Here is a 17,595-nt window from a genome sequence, read left to right as displayed (position 1 = left end):
TTTAACTTGCTATTTCTCCTCTATAATCATGTGTTCAACTTACTATTTCTCCTCTATAATTCTAGTTTCATATATCAATGATTTAAAGTTTGTTATGCTAGTTCCTGAATCAATTTCTTTCAATCTTTACTGAAAGGTAGGTGGAGGCTTTTTGAAAATTATATCCACTTCTTCTTCACCCAACTTTAGTTTCTTTCTAGATGTCCTCCTTGGAAATACTATAGTTGATATCTTGGTAGGTTTGGTTATAATAACCTTACCTTTCTTCTTTATTGGTTCTTCTTCTTCTGATTTTTCTTCATCTTCTACATCATATTCCTCTATGTCATCTCCTTTAGCTTTAGTCAACAGAAGAGTAAGGCTAGTTTGTTTCAATTTTAAATCCTCTTTTTCCCTTTGTTGATTGCTTGAAGGAGTTTTTTCTCAAGTTCAATTCTTGCTTTAAATTCCTCATATGTGCCAAAATATATAGATTTTGGAGCAATTCGCTCATCTAACAATGGTTCAATAATGTCCTTGGTTTCATCTATATTAACCTCATAACCTAGAGGCTTGACCCATACAATTCTTGGTCTGACTACTTGTATACACACTTTATCACAATAAACCATGAAAAAAATATCATCTTTTTAGTCTTTGACATGTTTCTTTAGGATTCTAAATCTATTATTCATCTTATCCTTAAATGCATCAAAATAGTTATTGGTGCAGAGGCACCTAAATCTCAAGAAGACAAAGATATAAAAGCTAGAGAAGCCATTTGTAAAAAGTTGTCAAAGGAGGTATTAATATGATAAATAATGTAAAAATGTTTATTTAATTGGTGAATGGATCTATTGACATCCATCTAAAGTCATTTGAGTCATAATGTTGGTGTAGGTTGGGTTTGTATGAAAGTTGTAATGTAAAAATGCATAAAGTGCATAAAATGTTGCCAAAAATGCAAAAGGGTTAAAGGAATGTAATGGGTTGGTTTAAAGGGTGGTTTGGAAGTTATAACCAACCAAAAAATATATAAAAATGTATGTAAGGTCAAACCAAAGCATGAAGGAAAGGAAGAGATACATTTTGAAAGAAATTTGGTAATATCTTAAGTTGTTATTTTGATTGGTTTTCTATTTTAGTGTTGGTTCTAGGTCTTTTACGACCATGTAAAGCCTGGAAACGATGTAAATTTTGTATATTTTGATAGATAAGTGAATAAAATTTCTTTTGGATTTGGTTTGGATTTTTTTCATTTAGAAATGAAGAAGTTATGCAGGTTTTGGCAAAGCTTGTAAATTGCAGATTTGAGAATGCCCAACTACAGTCAGATTGAAACGTTTGGTACAGGAATATTTTGGAAAATAAAGACCTCTAAAAATATTCATTGGAAAGATACATGAATTAAATTTCATTTCCTTTTGGTTTGGGTTGTTTTTATATATATTTGTGAAAGTTATGGTCATTTGAGTGAAAACTGGTTTTTAACAATTTTCATTGGAGTTACAGACAGTGATTTGTGCTTGAAACTTTATATATGAATGAGAAAAATGAATGGCTTACATATTTGGAAACTATAATCAATAATGGATAATATGGAATTGGTTTGGTTTAATTTAGATTTATTTTGAGGAAGATATCTGATGCCCTAGCCAGGGTTACCAGTTTTGTTTCTGGTTTATGACAGAAAATATGGGTCTTGGTTCAGAGTACATAATTTATAATCTTCTTATTTTATTGGTCTCATATTTGGATATGTTTTATAATTACTAATTTAGAACAATTTCTCCAAAGGGTTGTTCAAGAAGATATTTAGAACTGAAGTTATGAACAATTCAATCAGACATAGCAATCTGATTGTGTGAGTGAAGATGTTGTCTTTATCGGTGTATAATGTCAGGGTTCTTTGTTGTAATCTTTGAGATGTTCTTGGTTCCTTGAGGGTGTACCAGCCTATTTTTAATCCTTTGAGTTGAACTAATATTCTTTGAAGATAAATACAGAGGGCTCTGCATCAGTTATCCATGATACTAACATAGTTTTCTCCCATTTTTGCTATATACTCATTGATTTGATAAATAGGTAGATCATTTCTTCATACAACTATACCTTTTGATGGGAAGAAATTTTGCACAAATAAAAAAAAAAAAGTTAAGAGTGAACCAAATTACAATGGATATTCTTTGAAGTTCTTATACTTTTCATGTTCTTGTTGAACTAGTTCAACATGAACTCAGCTAGGTCAAATAACATGTTGGTCTTGACCACTTTAAACATGAGAGCAATTGCTTCATAGGATACACTATTTAGATGACTAGAGTTGTATATCTTATTTAAAATTACATGTATCCCAAACTTCAACTCCATATCCATGAAGCATCTAATCTTTATTCCCCTTCCATCCCAATTGGAAAGGGTTATCTTCTCCAATTCTACCTTACTTAGGGCTTTGATGGTTTTTTCCTTAGGTAGTACCGAAAAACCTATAATTCGATGGATCATTTACTTTTTTATCAAAATAGGTTGCTCCAACCATAATTTATTGTTATGTATATGAATGAGAATAAATCATATCCACTTAATCTAAAAATCTCAAGGCATGTGTGGAATGTGAGTTAAACCCTTTACTTCTAGATGTTGATGTTCAAGTTTTAATGCACCGTTCACACTTAATTTCTCCAAATATTCATCCATATCGAAGGTTCCTATTGTTGGAAATATAGATGGGGTATCTGGGGGGGTGTGAATCAGTTACCACAAAAACAAATTCACAGATCCCTAAGATGTCTTATAAAACTAGTTACTACTGTCACTCGGTAGCCACATAAAAAAATTTTGTAACTCGGTAGATGTACTATATGTTATCTTTAATAGAACTTTAAGCATTCACAATTATTAACATGCATGCATAAATAAATAACATGAACACAAGAGACACTAGATTTAACGTGGAAACCCAATATGGGAAAGGCCACCAAGTAACTAGCTACTGATTTTCACTCTTTTGAAGTGAGCCCTGTTAGAAGCCAACCTTGTTAACTGTTACAAAACACATTGTTAGGTGTGGCCTTGTTAAAGGATTTAATCACCTAGCTAGGAGTGGCTTTTCTAGAGGACTTTAGAACTATCACCATGTTAGAGGATTTACAAAATGGCTATTAGATCAACCTTGTTAAGAGATTTAGAAATCACTGCTACAATGGTGAGAAAGTAACAATGAATTTACCTGAATGAGATTCAACTAAATTGCTGATACAAATCTCTATTCTACTTCACTAGATCCTCTCTGATTGAATACAACTTTTCTGCTCTTCAAGGATATTTAATTCTTCTTCAAAATTCATTCACACTTTACTCTTCACACAATCAACACACTTGCATGCTTGTTCATTACACTTTTGAATTCACGACTTGACCTTTTTATTTATACCTTAAATATTATCAAGTTTACTCATTTACAAGTTACAATTACCAATAATCATTACATTAGTCAGCTACAATTATTACATGAAATAATTAAACTTTATTTCCCAGAATAGTGAAATCCTTCATTGGCTGACCCTACTCGGTAGACACTACTCCAGAAATGATTTCTAGTGTTAACCAACTGAAGCTCAATGAACATTGAAAACTCTACAATATCCTTTGGAGACCAAGTGAACTCAGTAAACACTAACTTTCCTTCACTACCCTTGTGAGCTTAGTAGAAATTGACTTTTGTCACAGAAACTTTTGATGCCTGAGTGAGCTCGGTAGAAACTATTTCCATAGAGTATATTCAGGAGCACTCACTAGACTTTTGAATTTGCTTTGCTGACCAGCTAAGCTCGATAGACTCTATCTAATAACTGATATGACATTTTTGTAACATCAAAGACAACACACAATTGAACAATTGTATCCAACAATCTCCCTCTTTGGCATTGATGGCAACACAACATGTCATAGCACAATGAAATTTGAGAGCAAGTCTTTTTCTAACAAAACATTTCTCTCTCTTAGATTTTATGCCACAATCTTCTCTAATGATGTAATCTCACTCTATGAAGGAATTACATAGCTTCTTTTCAAACAACAAATTCTCCACAAAAAAATTCAAATTTCAAAAAGATATGACAGTATAGTCTCCCTCTTTGACAACACATGCCAAAGACAAAAAATACAAAATGAGTAACAATGTACCTTGAGTACTGATTCATATGTAATATTTCCATTACTATGTTACATCAACTAATAGACCTCCAACTTGGTACCTATTGATGCATTACTAAAACTTTATTTTGGTGTGCTTTAAATAGGGGAATGACCCCTAACTTACCTTTTAGATATAAGAATGCATCCTTAGGTAATGACTTGGTGTATATGTTAGCAATCTATTCTATTGTATGGACATATTCCAATCTGATCTCCTTATCCTACACCAATTCTCTAACAAAGTGATACTTTATTGCAATGTGCTTGGTTTTTGAATATATCACTGGATTTTTAGATATGCTGATTGCACTTCTATTGTCACAAAACATAACAACTAGTTTTTTGATTTCAACATTTGTGCCCTCCAATAATTGCTTGAACCAAACAATGTTAGAATAGTTTACTATTGTAGGAACATACTTTGCTTCTGCTGTAGATTGGGATGTACAATTTTTCTTTTTACTTGTCCAAGAAACCAATATTTTTCAAAGAAAGAATGCTTCTCCACTTGTACTCTTTCTATCATCAATGTTTCTTGCCCAATCAGCATCATTAAATACTTTCAAATCTAGATTACCTCCAAATTTGTACCACAATCCATAATATTCAGTGCCTTTCAAGTATCTCAATATCCTTTTGATTGACATCATGTGACTTTCTCTTGATTTTTCTGAAAATCTTGCCACAATACCAACTACAAGAGCAATATCTAGCCTTGCATGAACTACATATTGCAACTTTCCAATCATTGATCTATATAAGGTTTGATCTACCTCTATTGATTCATCATCCTTGGTAAGCTTTAGTCTAGTACACATAGGAGTTTCAACTGGTTTACAATCTTCCATACCAAATTTTTTGAGTATTTCCTTGATGTATTTGGATTTAGTGATGTAGATACCATTCTTTCTTTTCTGAATTTGAATACCAACAAAGAATTTAATCTCACCAAACATTGACATCTCAAATTCCTTGTTTATTTTCTTTTAAAATTCTCTACATAAACTATCATTTCTCATAACCAAGTTATCATCCACAAATATTTATGCCAAAAAAATCTTGTTATCTAGTCCTTCCTTGATATGCAAGTTACTATTATCATTAGTTCTTTGAAAACCAATTTGAATAAGATAGTTATGAAATCTTTCATACCATGCTCTAGGTGTTTGTTTCAGACCATACAATGCTTTGTGTAATTTGTAGACCGTGTCCTTCTTTTCTGGATCAACAAAACCTTCAGGTTGCTCAATGTAGACTTCTTCATCTAGAATACCATTGAGAAATGTTGATTTGACATCAATTTGATATCCCTTAAATCTTTTGTATGCAGCATATGCAAGTAAGGTCCTGACACCTTCCAGTCTTGCAATAGGAGCAAAAGTCTCTCCATAGTCTATTCCTTCTTCTTGAGAGTAGCCTTTACATACCAGTCTAGTTTTATTTCTTGACACCTTACCATCTTCATTCAACTTATTTCTGAATACCCACTTAGTTCCAATCACATTTTAGCTTTAGGCCTAGGTACAAGAGTCCCTATTTTCTTCTTCTTTATTTGCTCTATCTCTTCATTCATAGCCTCAATCCAACTTTCATTTTCCAATGCATCTTTGACGTTTCTAGGTTCAAAATCAATAAGTAAGAAAGTACCTTTTAGCTTACTTCTTGTCATAGTACCTTTAGATTTGTCTCCAATAATCCAGTTTGGTGCATGATGTCTTCGAAAATACTTGGCCAATATAGGTTCCTTGCCTTTTGACTAAGTTCCACTACCTTCATTTTGAATTTCAACTTCTGTCTCTAGTTGATTTGACTATTGCTTGAGTCCTTTAGACTTGATAGGCATTGGCTCAGTAGCATATGAATGTGACTTGGGTTCCTACAACTCAATTTGAACTTCAACTCAGTTACTAAAGACTCGAGAGTAGAAGTTTCCTGATTGACAAATGTATCTGGCACTATATTAGGTTCAATGAAATAAAATCTCCTGTAATCTTCTAGTTTCTTTTTACTTTTTTCTTCAATCTTTTTTGAAAACTCATCAACTTTCACATCTGCACTTTCTATGACTTTGCGAGTAGACAATTTCAAACATCTATATGCCTTACTCTTGCAAGAATATCCCAAAAATATGCCTTCATCACCCTTCACATCAAATTTTTCTTTTCTAGATTCTTTCAAAATGTAACATTTTCTTTCAAATACTTTTAGGTAACTTACATTGGGTTTATAGCCATACCATAACTCATAGGGGGTTTTGAATGAGTCCTTCTTCAGCTATACTCAGTTCAATGTATGAACTGCAGTGATGATAGCTTCCTTCCAGTATTTGATAGCAATGTTCTTTTCAATCATTAAAGTTCTTGCACAATCCATGATAGATCTATTCCTCCTTTCAACTATTCCATTATGCTCGAGAGTTCTAGGGGCTGATACTCATCTTTTGATTCCTCTTTCAATGTAAAAGTTATTGAGTTCATGGAAGATGAGTTGACCACCTCTATCTAATCTCAAACATTTCAATCTTTTCCCTATTTCCTTTTCTACTCTGGCCAAATATCATTTGAACTTCTCAAATTCTTCTTATTTCTCTCTCAGATACATGACAGTCATCATTCTAGAGTAATCATCAATAAAAAGAATGAAGAACTTTTCTCCATTATAGCTCTCAATTCCAATAGGTCCACACAAATCAGTATGCACAATTTCCAAAACTTCTTCAAACTAATAGTTCTTACTTTTAAAACTAGTCTTTCCCATCTTACCAATCTAACAATTCTTGCATATACCAACATCAGGTTTCTTTATACTAGGAATGCCTCTTACTTTCCTAAATTTGATTATTTTCACCAAGTTATCAAAGTTTACATGACATAACCTTCTTTGCCATAACCAACTTTCTTCAACTTGAGCAATAAAACATGAACATTCACCAAGTTCAAGATAGAACAAGTTACCTTTTGTCTGTATGTTTGATCCAATCAGCTTTCCCTTGTCATCTAGTAGTCTTGCCTTTCCATGTATGAATTCCACCTTGAATCCATTATTTATTAGCTGTGCCACACTCAAAAATTTGTATTTTAGTCCTTCAAACCTATAGGGATTATCACATACAAGCTCTTTGGTTAATGAGATTTTTCCTCTTCCTTTTACGCAACAAGGTTCATTATTACCAAACTGCACACTACCACCATCATAGTCTTCAAAATGTTCAAACTTAGTTTTATCACTAGTCATATGATGTGAGCAACCACTATCTGTGATCCATTTATCATTTTTCTCACATGAGAGATAAGTGTCATCTTATCTTCCTCATCATTATCAGATTCATCTTTCATAGCAACGTAAATAATTTCATCTTCACTATTATCAGAATCCTTAGAATCTTTAGCCATAAAATATGTTTTCTTACCTTTTTCTTTGAATGATTTGAAGTCTTTCTAGCCATTGCATTTATGACCATTATTATCATCCTTTTTTTCCTTGTTTGGACACCTAGCAAAAATATGACCAATTTCTTCACATGAAAAACATATTAGAGGAACCTTACCTTTATATTTTCCTTTGCCTCTAGAATATTTTCTTCCAAGTAGAGCTTTAACCACCTCAAGATCACTGTTAGAACTTTTTTCTCATTCCTCTTCACTTTCTAACTGAGAATCCTTTATCTTTTTGTCCTTTTCTTTGAGTGAAAGCTTGGTATGAAATGTTGATTCAATGTTCTTGGAAGCTAGAATATAGTTGTCATAGTTATCTAGCTCAAATTGCATAAATGGGAAGCAATGTTCTAAGAACTTACAACTATTTCCTCTTTGATAGCTACTCCAAAAGCCTTGATTGCACTGATGCTTTCTTTAACTCTTTCAACATATTTTGGAATGTTTTCATCCTCTCTAATCCTCATTTGATCAAATTGTCCTCTTAGACTATCTGTTCTAGCTCTTCTCACATTATCATCACCTCCATAGATATCTTTTAGCTTGTTCCACATAGCAAAGGTAGTTTTGAAGTCCTTGATATCATCAAATTCATCATAGCTTAGGGCTGATGCAATGTCTATTATCATGGTGTTATGAGTGTTCTTCTTAGCAATGTCATTAATAGATAGTGTACCAATAGTTGTTGTATATTCTTCAACAAGATATTTCAATCTTGTATCTCCAATGGAAGCCAAATGGAGTCTCATGAGACCTTGCCATGCTGAGAATTTATCCCTGTCAAGCCTTGAAATTTCCCTCTTATAAGATATCCTGATCTTTAGCTTAGGTCCTTGAAATCCTTCCTGTAAGCACCAAAAGTTCTAATACCAATTGTTGGAAATATAGATGGAGTAACTAAGGAGTGGGGGGGCGGGGGGTTTGAATTAGTTACCACAAAAACAAATCCATAGATCCCTAAGATGTCTTATAAAACTAGATACCATTGTCACTCGGTAGCCACATAGAAAAATGATGTAACTTGGTAGATGTACTGTATGTTATCTTCAATAGAACTTTAAGCATTCATAGTTATTAACATGCATGCATGAAGAAATAACATGAACACAAGAGACACTAGATTTAACATGGAAACCCAATATGGAAAAAACCACCAAGTAACTAGCTACTAATTTTCACTCTTCTAAAGTGAGCCGTATTAGGAGCCAACCCTATTAAAGGTTACAAAACACACTATTAGGTGTGACCTTGTTAAAATATTTAATCACCTTGCTAGGAGTGGACTTGCTAGAGGACTTTAGAATAATTTAACAGAACTATCACCTTGTTAGATGATTTACAAAATGGCTATTAGACCAACTCTATTAAGAGATTTATAAATTATTGCTACAATGGTGAGAAAGTAACAATGAGTTGACCTGAATGAGATGCAACTGAATTGATGATACAAATCTCTATTCTACTTCACTAGATCCTCTCTAATCGAATACAACTTTGCTGCTCCTCAAGGATATCTGATCCTTCTTCAAAATTTGCTCACACTTTCCTCTTCACACAATCAATACACTTGCATGCTCTCTCATTACACTTTTGAATTCACAACTTGACCTTTTCATTTATACCTTATAGATTTTCAGGATGGCTCATTTACAAGTTACAATTACCAATAATCATTACATCAGTTAGCTACAATTATTACATGGAAATGTTAAACTTTATTTCCCAAAACAATGAAATCCTTCATTGGCTGACCTTGCTCAGTAGACACTGATCTAGAAATGACTTCTAGTATTAACCCATTGAAGCTTAGTGAACACTACAAACTCTGCAAAATCCTTCGGAGATCGAGTGAACTTGGCAAACATCGAGTTTCCTTTGTTGACCTTGTGAGCTTGGTAGAAACTAACTTCAAAGAAACCTTTGAAACTCGAGTGAGCTTGGTAGAAACTGTTTCTGCAGAGTATATTCAAGAATTCTTGGTAGACTTTGGAATTCACTTTTCTGACCAACTAAGCTCAGTAAACTCTATCTGATAACTGATATGACATTTGTGTAACATAAAAGATAACACACAATTGAATAATTTTATCCAACACCTATGTCTTGGGTAGAACATTAAAAATGTGAATTAATATCATTAAGTAACAATATCTTAGCTGGGATTTGTGATTGGGCTCCATTTGGATCTAGGCTTTCTATGACAGCTAGGCTATGCTTGAAATCTGGTGATTTCCAGTCAAAGCCTCGAACTAACATTTCTAACCTTTTCTTTGTCTTGCAACTAGAGGATACCATTGCTCAGTAGGGGTTCAAAAAATATTCAATAGTAAATGGCATAGATCACTCAGTTGCACAAAAATAGCTCTTGAAAATACATAGTTGCAAATGAATTTGATTTCTCCCTTTTTATAAAATTTTTCCTTTCAATCACCATAAATGCCTAGTATGATCACTTGCTCAATGAAAGACTATCCTCCACTTAGCTTGCATTAATTGCTTGGTAGAGTTGTCCATGACTTAGTGTCTACACAACAATCTTAATTACTCTTGACGTTGCTTGACAGGGTCTTGCAACCCAACCTTGCTTGGCAACAACTAAAATTTCTTTAGATGCTCAATGATCCCTCTGCATCTCAAATTTTGATATGGATCTTTCCTTTCTTCTGACTAGAACTAATGTAAGATGTCTACTTCATAATCCTAGTTGTATTTTTCCTTGTGTGAGATCCTGTAGAGATGCTTGAGTCACCCAATTCTTGAGTGACATGTGCTTCATTGCTTGGACATGTATTCTCAGAAGATTTTAGAATCTATTGCTATCTCATTTTCTTTCTAATGTTTTCAGCCTTGGCTTTCTTTTCATCTTCAATTCTTCTAGTATTCATATAGTTCTTGGCAAGGTGTCCAAGTTTTGTACAAATAAAACATCTCCTAGTGGTGTCTCTTGAGCTCATGTGATATTTTACACAATTCATTCTAATGTGTCTGTTAGGATAAACCACGGACAGAAATAAAAAACTACATGCAAATATAACCAATAATAGAAAATAATAGAACACATAGAAATGAACACAGGGCACCAAAATTTAATGTGGTTCACCCAATCCCTGGGCTACGTCCACTAAACAGCAAGTCTGATCTTATTACAATCCAGTGATTACAACCTGATTACAATCCGTAATCCCTTACAGATCAATACCGCCGCAAGAACCAATTTCGTATCACCACATATAAAAATACCCAACCCTAAGCCCTTTTTATACAAGTATTAAACTACTTTAGGGTTATAACATGTCGGCCATATGTCGGCTACCATGTCGGCTACTTCCCAAAAAAAATTTTTTTCGGGGCGATGCCCCGAACCCCACTATTTATGAAGTATGTACAATACTTTCCTGATCAGTCACCACAATCTAACAGTGTCCAAATTCTCCATAGTAGTGACATCTACACCAAGTATTGTAGTCCCAACCAAATATAGCATTTAGAATCTATTCTATTGGATTCAATATCTTAGTTTTGCATTCAAAAGATTTGTGCCCATACTTCTTGCATTTGTGACATTTTCTTTCAAATGTAGATTTCCCTTTGCATTCATTAGCTCTATGACTATACTGATTACAATTGTAGAATTTTTTATTGAACTTAGCTTTTCCATTACTCCAACATTTGGTTGATGTATGACCTCTCTTATCATAGTGACTGCAACTAGGTCTTTGATTATTTTGAGCTCCTTTCTTGGAAAATTCACCTTCTTTTGTATATCAAATTCCTACTTTTCCCTTTTGTCTATATTGGTTTTTCTCATTCAATGTATTCATGTTTACTTGAAATTTTATCATCCTCTCATTGGTTTTCTCTATATTGATTAGATCATTCTACAATCTTTGATTCTTTGATCTTAAATTCATGATTTCTTCATTTGCATTGGAAAGCTAATCAATGAAGTCTGCCTGTTGAAGGGATAGATGCTGAATTTCATTATTCTTTCCTTCCATCTCTTCTTTTATCTTATTCTTCTCTTCCATGAATTCACACAATCTTATTGACTGAATTTCTTGTTCTCTTTTCAATTTTCTTACTTCTTCTTGAAAGTTACCATTCTTTTCTAATAGTTCTTTGATGTCTTCATTGGCTTCATTTGAATTACTTTCTGAATAGATGTCTTCAATTCTTTCTTCAATGTAGAATTTTTCATTCATGTGAGCTGCAAGATCTTTTCTTCTTTTCAAGGATTGAGAGTGTTGCTTCTTTTCTTTCTTGAGTTGCCCAATAGCCAATTCCAAATCTAACTTTTTATTATCAATAACCTTATCAAGTCTAAATAGCTCCATAGCCTTTGATCTTTGCTCAAGTTGTTAAACTTCTTTCTTGAGAACCACAAATATCTGATACCAATTGTTGGAATTATATGATAGGATAAGTTACTGAGAGGGGAGGGGAGAATTAGTAACCAATAAAACTTAATCTTTATTTACCAATTAATCTTTCATGTGTATTCTGATCTAATTTGCATACATGAAAAATTGAAACCATTAAAACATTCATAACACTTTGACACACAATATGGTGACCCAAAAACCTTGCAAATAAAAATTAAAACTGTGTTGGGGCTGATACCCATAAGCTTTAATACTGCAGTATAAAGTTGGCCCGTTAAGGTTTACAAGAATCACTTCTGATGATCTTCCCTATTAGGAGCAATAAGGACTGCTAGGTCCATCTTGCAAAAGGACATACAAACATACAATGAAGTATGCATTTGGTAAAGAGAATTACAAAAGAATATTAAGACTACCTTGTGAAAGGATTTAATTGATCCACTTGTTAGGACAAAATAGTGGTTGACCTCTAATCTACAACTTGATTTGTTGAATGAGATACCTTGCGTGTAATGATCACCTTACTATGATAGATAAATCTTTGTTGTTCCTTATAATGTTTTATCATTTTACTTCACACTCCTGCTCTACATCTAATAATATTATTGCATGTCTTTGGATGTGATACAATACATTACATATTTACCAATCCAAATTATAATAGAACAAAGTCGGCTACAATACAAGTTTACACAAAATACAAAAAGTTGGCCCAACTATAGGAACTTAGGTTTTGAAGACTAACTCAGTGAGGTTCTAATACTTGGCATCCACTATAAATGCTCGATATCATCATTCACCTGGTAGACATAGAAGCTAGGTCCATACTAATCACTTCCAAGTAGTCTAAACTTGGTTTGCACTGGTGGCTTGGTGAACACTATAAAACATGGCATATAAATTGAATCACTTGATTCACACTGCATAGCTCAATCAATGTTATTACTATGAGCTTGGTATAAATTGAATCACTTGGTTGATACTAAGTGGCTTGGTCAACACTGGATTCACATGACTAAAACTATGAACTTGGTAACCACTATATAACTCGGTTTGCACTAAGAAACTTGGTAAACACTAAGAAGCCCAGTTTACACTAATAATCACTGCTCGGTGCAAAATGTATACTATTCTTGGCACTTGGTAGCTACTGTAGGACTTGGTAGTGTCTAAATTACTTGTTAATAATGCTAACTATACAATATGCTTGGTAGTTTTTGGTTGTCTAAATAAATGTGTGTGTCACTAATAAACAAACTTGACTACGATATGAACAATTATGATGAGAAAACTTAGACAAATCATCACCAACATGTCGTCTTCATATCCTCAACCTCATTTCTCATAATAACAACTTTGCTAAGAGATATAACAAGTTTACCAAAATATGCCTTTGTAAACTCTATCTTAGAATAGACATCACCAAAACTTACATAACTTCTTCTAGACTTATTATTTCTTCTTTTGATGTTAACCACATGTACCAGATACTTAGAAGTATCTCCCAGAACCTTAGATAGTTAGAATACTTAATTAGCTATCTGTACCAATTTGATCTTTCCATTGTTGTTTTGTTAGATACCACAAAAAACTACTACGTTGACATCAATGAAAAACTCAGTCATGAATACAACATATCATCATAGTAACACATCTAGAATACTCCCCCATAGGAATATCATTAGCATTCATGCTTTCAATAATCTTGCAACAATTTCATATGTAATTTGTAAAGTTTTACTGGTGTCATAGAATTTAGATTGATCGGTATCACTATCCAAGATATCATAACTATGAATCTATGATAGGTGAGATCAAATGGATTGTAACACTATATTATATTATAAAGATTTTTTAAGTGTTCCATTTTTTAAGTGTTGATGAATCCATCTACACATTTTCCTAGGTCAATTCCATTTTCAAAAAGTACTTTTTTGCCACTATTCCTAGTTTTGCAAATTCATGTAGCCCACTTTTACCATTTTCCAAATTTGCCTAATTATTTGTCATGAGACATAATCACATATTGATACTCTCCTCATAATAGTGAACTAATGCCCTAGTTTTCAAGAACTCAGGTGTTAGTTGACCTATTTTTGAAGCCAAAACTGAATGCATTTTATAGTTTTCTGACATGTTTGCTTGGAAATAGTTTCACGAAGGCAATTTTATTTGTCATGACATGAGATTAGACAAGGTAAGATAACATGGAACAAAGAATCAATTTTTCTAATTTCAAAGCCTTGTCAGCTATTTTGGTCAATTTTTAAGGCCACTCAGAGGACCTCCCAACATGAATTTGCTAGTTTGCAAGAAAGGTTAAAAATGAGTTTTAAAGGTTGAATTAGTGATGGAAATTGATTTTAGTCAGCACTAGATGTTAATTTGATCAATTCCAAACATTAGGTGTTTTAACTCCAATTTTTATTTTTTTTATAGCTAGATCCACTTTGGGATCCAATTGAATTTAGTAGCCTAATAAACATTGTGGGATTTGAGAAGTTTTTATGGATAGGTTATAATGATGATCACTTTGTCCCTCAAATTAGTGTGTGGGGAATGATGGTGTTTTAATAAGGTTGAATGAGTTGAATTTTTAAAAACATTATAGTTTAAAAGGTTCATCATTTGGATATTGATGCCAACATGAGTAATGTTGTATAGACATTGCAAGGAATGTATTTTTGAAATAATTGAATATCAACTATTGGATAGTATTTATAGCTTGCACTAGAACTTTTTCAAGTAATTTTCTATGAGCAACATCAAATATAAAATTGTCATAACTCAAACCTTAAGCAATAATCTTTGTACAAAGCAGAATGAAGGTAGTAGGAATGAATGTGATAGACTAGGTTACAATTATTTTAAAAATGGTTCTCTAAAACAATTGTATTTACTCCTCATGGAAACATCTAGAATTTTGACCTAGGTAAGCTAGTAGTACCAAGAATTTTTATGGATTCAGAGCTTCTTATTGCTATATCCTAAAATTATGATCTAATAACCTGAATGGTAAGAGGAACTAATGAGGAATGTCTAGTATTTAGATAACAATTGAAGAAATCCAAGGAGTTTTTGGAATGGATCCCACTTTAGAGTATCATGAGTTTATTGCCTTTAAGGGTTTGGAGAAATAATACTTATCTTGCAAGGATTAGATTAGGTAGGGGGTATTAAGAGGACATCCGACCACAATTGAAAATCTGACCTTTGTCATAGCCTCAACCAAGGAACCTTTTAAAAAGGAATTTTTCAATTCTAGAGCCATATATATATATACATGTCTTTGTGTAGGGTTTTTGGTGAAGATGAACAAGAATTTATGCCAATAAAATTCATTTATATTATGGTGCAAATTTCTTCCTTCGGAGTTGATATTATTTTTTATTTTGCATTCTTTTATAGCTAAAGAGATTCATGTTGGCTTGATAGGGATTGCAAAAGGGAAAATTTAGAAAAAAAATTGGTTTTTACTCTTTGTTGGTGCACATGTTTCTATTTAAAGGAGCTTAATATTTTGAGAAGGAAATGATGTTGAAAAGAGAGCATGATGGAGAGTCTCTACTAGTTCAATTATGGAGCACAAACATGACTTGGGATGTAGAGGAGGCCAGTTTTGTAAGATTTGATAGATATTTTCCATCTAGGTTGAGAAATGTTTTGTTGAAAGATAACCCTGGGATACCCAAGGTACTGTTGGATTTAAATAGGCCCATAGATAGCCCTAATAATTAGAAAGTTTCCCATAATTAGGAAAACATTATACCATATCTTGTATCTATAGTTTTTAGAGTGTGTGGATTTCAAGGAACTCCACATGTGCTACCCTACCAAGTACTTCTTAAGGTAGGGCTAGCTGAAATTCTATGGCAAATAGGTGGTTTGAAAGAGGCAGAACAAACTGGTAGGTCAAGGGGCTACATTTACCCATCCTGCATTGTGGCTCATCAAATTATAATTACAAAGGGTGGTTGGTTATTTCTATATAAAGTGTTAAGACCATATAAGAAGGTAATATCCCATTCTAGATTCAATGTTAGTGAAGGATTTTTTGAATTTTTTAGACAAAGGGCTAAGACTAGCCCTTGCAAACATGAATTCTATTCCCTAGACGATATAGCAAGAAATAAATTCTCCCTCCGAGAATAAGAAATCAAGAAAGAAAATTGGAGATTTTATTCTAGAGTGTTTGAATTCATTAATTATTTTCAAAAGGACTATAGTTCATTAAAGGATGACAAGACATCACCTAATAAAGTAAAAAAGTTGATGATAAACTTTGCAAAGATCATGGATACAATAATCAAAAGAAAGCCCTTCTTACCAATGCTTATCCTAATAGAGAAAAGGAGGTAATGAAGAGATTAGCTTTCAATCTTGTAGTAGGTTTAGGATAATTAGTTATTTAGAAGAAGCTTAGTTACAACATAGTCAAAACTAGGGAACAAGTGCAAATAATTGGTAAGGGAAAGGAAATGGTTGGATCAACTAGTAATGTCTTAACAAGAGGATTTCAATTGGAAGAAAGTCCTCTAGAGATAGAGACCAAGAGATAGAAGATAGAAGAGAAGAAGTTGTCACAAGGGGAAGATTACATGCCATCTCAATCTCCCTTGCATATAGGAGAAGAGCAACTTAAAAGAAAGAAAATTGAACAACTTGGATCTCAAGAGGGAGTGTTCATTACTACTACAGAATTGGAAGAAGGAAATCCCCAAGAGCCTCCTATGCCCAACCTTGAATTAAATATTTCTTATTTCAAAGGGAAAGAGTTAGATCCTATAGTGGAATAGGCTAGCCATGAATTCTTATCAAATGACAACTTTGTAAAATCAAGAGCTTTTTACCATTTTTCCTGGAGGACAGATATTGAGAATTTTGAAGAAAGATGTAGTAAAAGGAAAGATGAGTAGCCATAGAAAGAGGATTCAATTATACAAGATGAGATAAAGACTGAAATGATTCAATAATTTAGTAGTCTAACTCTTGAAGAAGGAAGAAGAATGATTAAATCATCTGGAGTTATACTTTTTCCAAATTTGGACATTGCAGATGCAATGGTGGTCAATATTGTCACTGAGAAATTGAGTACCAAGGAGAAGAAGAAAAGGGAACTTAGTGGCACTAAATTTAGTGAGGATCATGTTGCCTTACTCATCTGGTCTCTAAAAGGAGGATCTGGAGCTAGTTACTCTCAAACTAGTGACTCTGAATTGATGAGGAATTTGAGTCAAGAGAGTAGATGATACTCTAAATGAAGAGATAGTAGAGCTAAATGTTGAAACAATGACTCTCACTTTAGCCACTACTAGGAAAGAGAAAAGGTATAGACTAGAGTTGTAGGAAAAATATGATCAAGTCCTAGATGCCTGTAATAAGGAAGTCCAGAAGAGGATTGAGCTTGAGAATAAAATGATAGGATATAGAGGACAGTATAGAAAACCTAGGATTACTTATCCTCCTCATCCCTCAGTACCACCTTTAAACAAAGTTCAATTATAGAAATCCAAAGTACTACATAGGAGTCCCAATTGTATATATTTGAAAAACTTGAAGAAGAAAAGACTAAATTATGGGTAATGCATGTGGAATTGGGTATT

Source organism: Cupressus sempervirens, chromosome 8 (assembly GCF_028749045.1).
Source record: "Cupressus sempervirens isolate cs-2001-9-10 chromosome 8, ASM2874904v1, whole genome shotgun sequence".
NCBI classification, from domain to species: Eukaryota; Viridiplantae; Streptophyta; class Pinopsida; order Cupressales; family Cupressaceae; genus Cupressus; species Cupressus sempervirens.
This window is presented reverse-complemented; position numbering follows the sequence as displayed.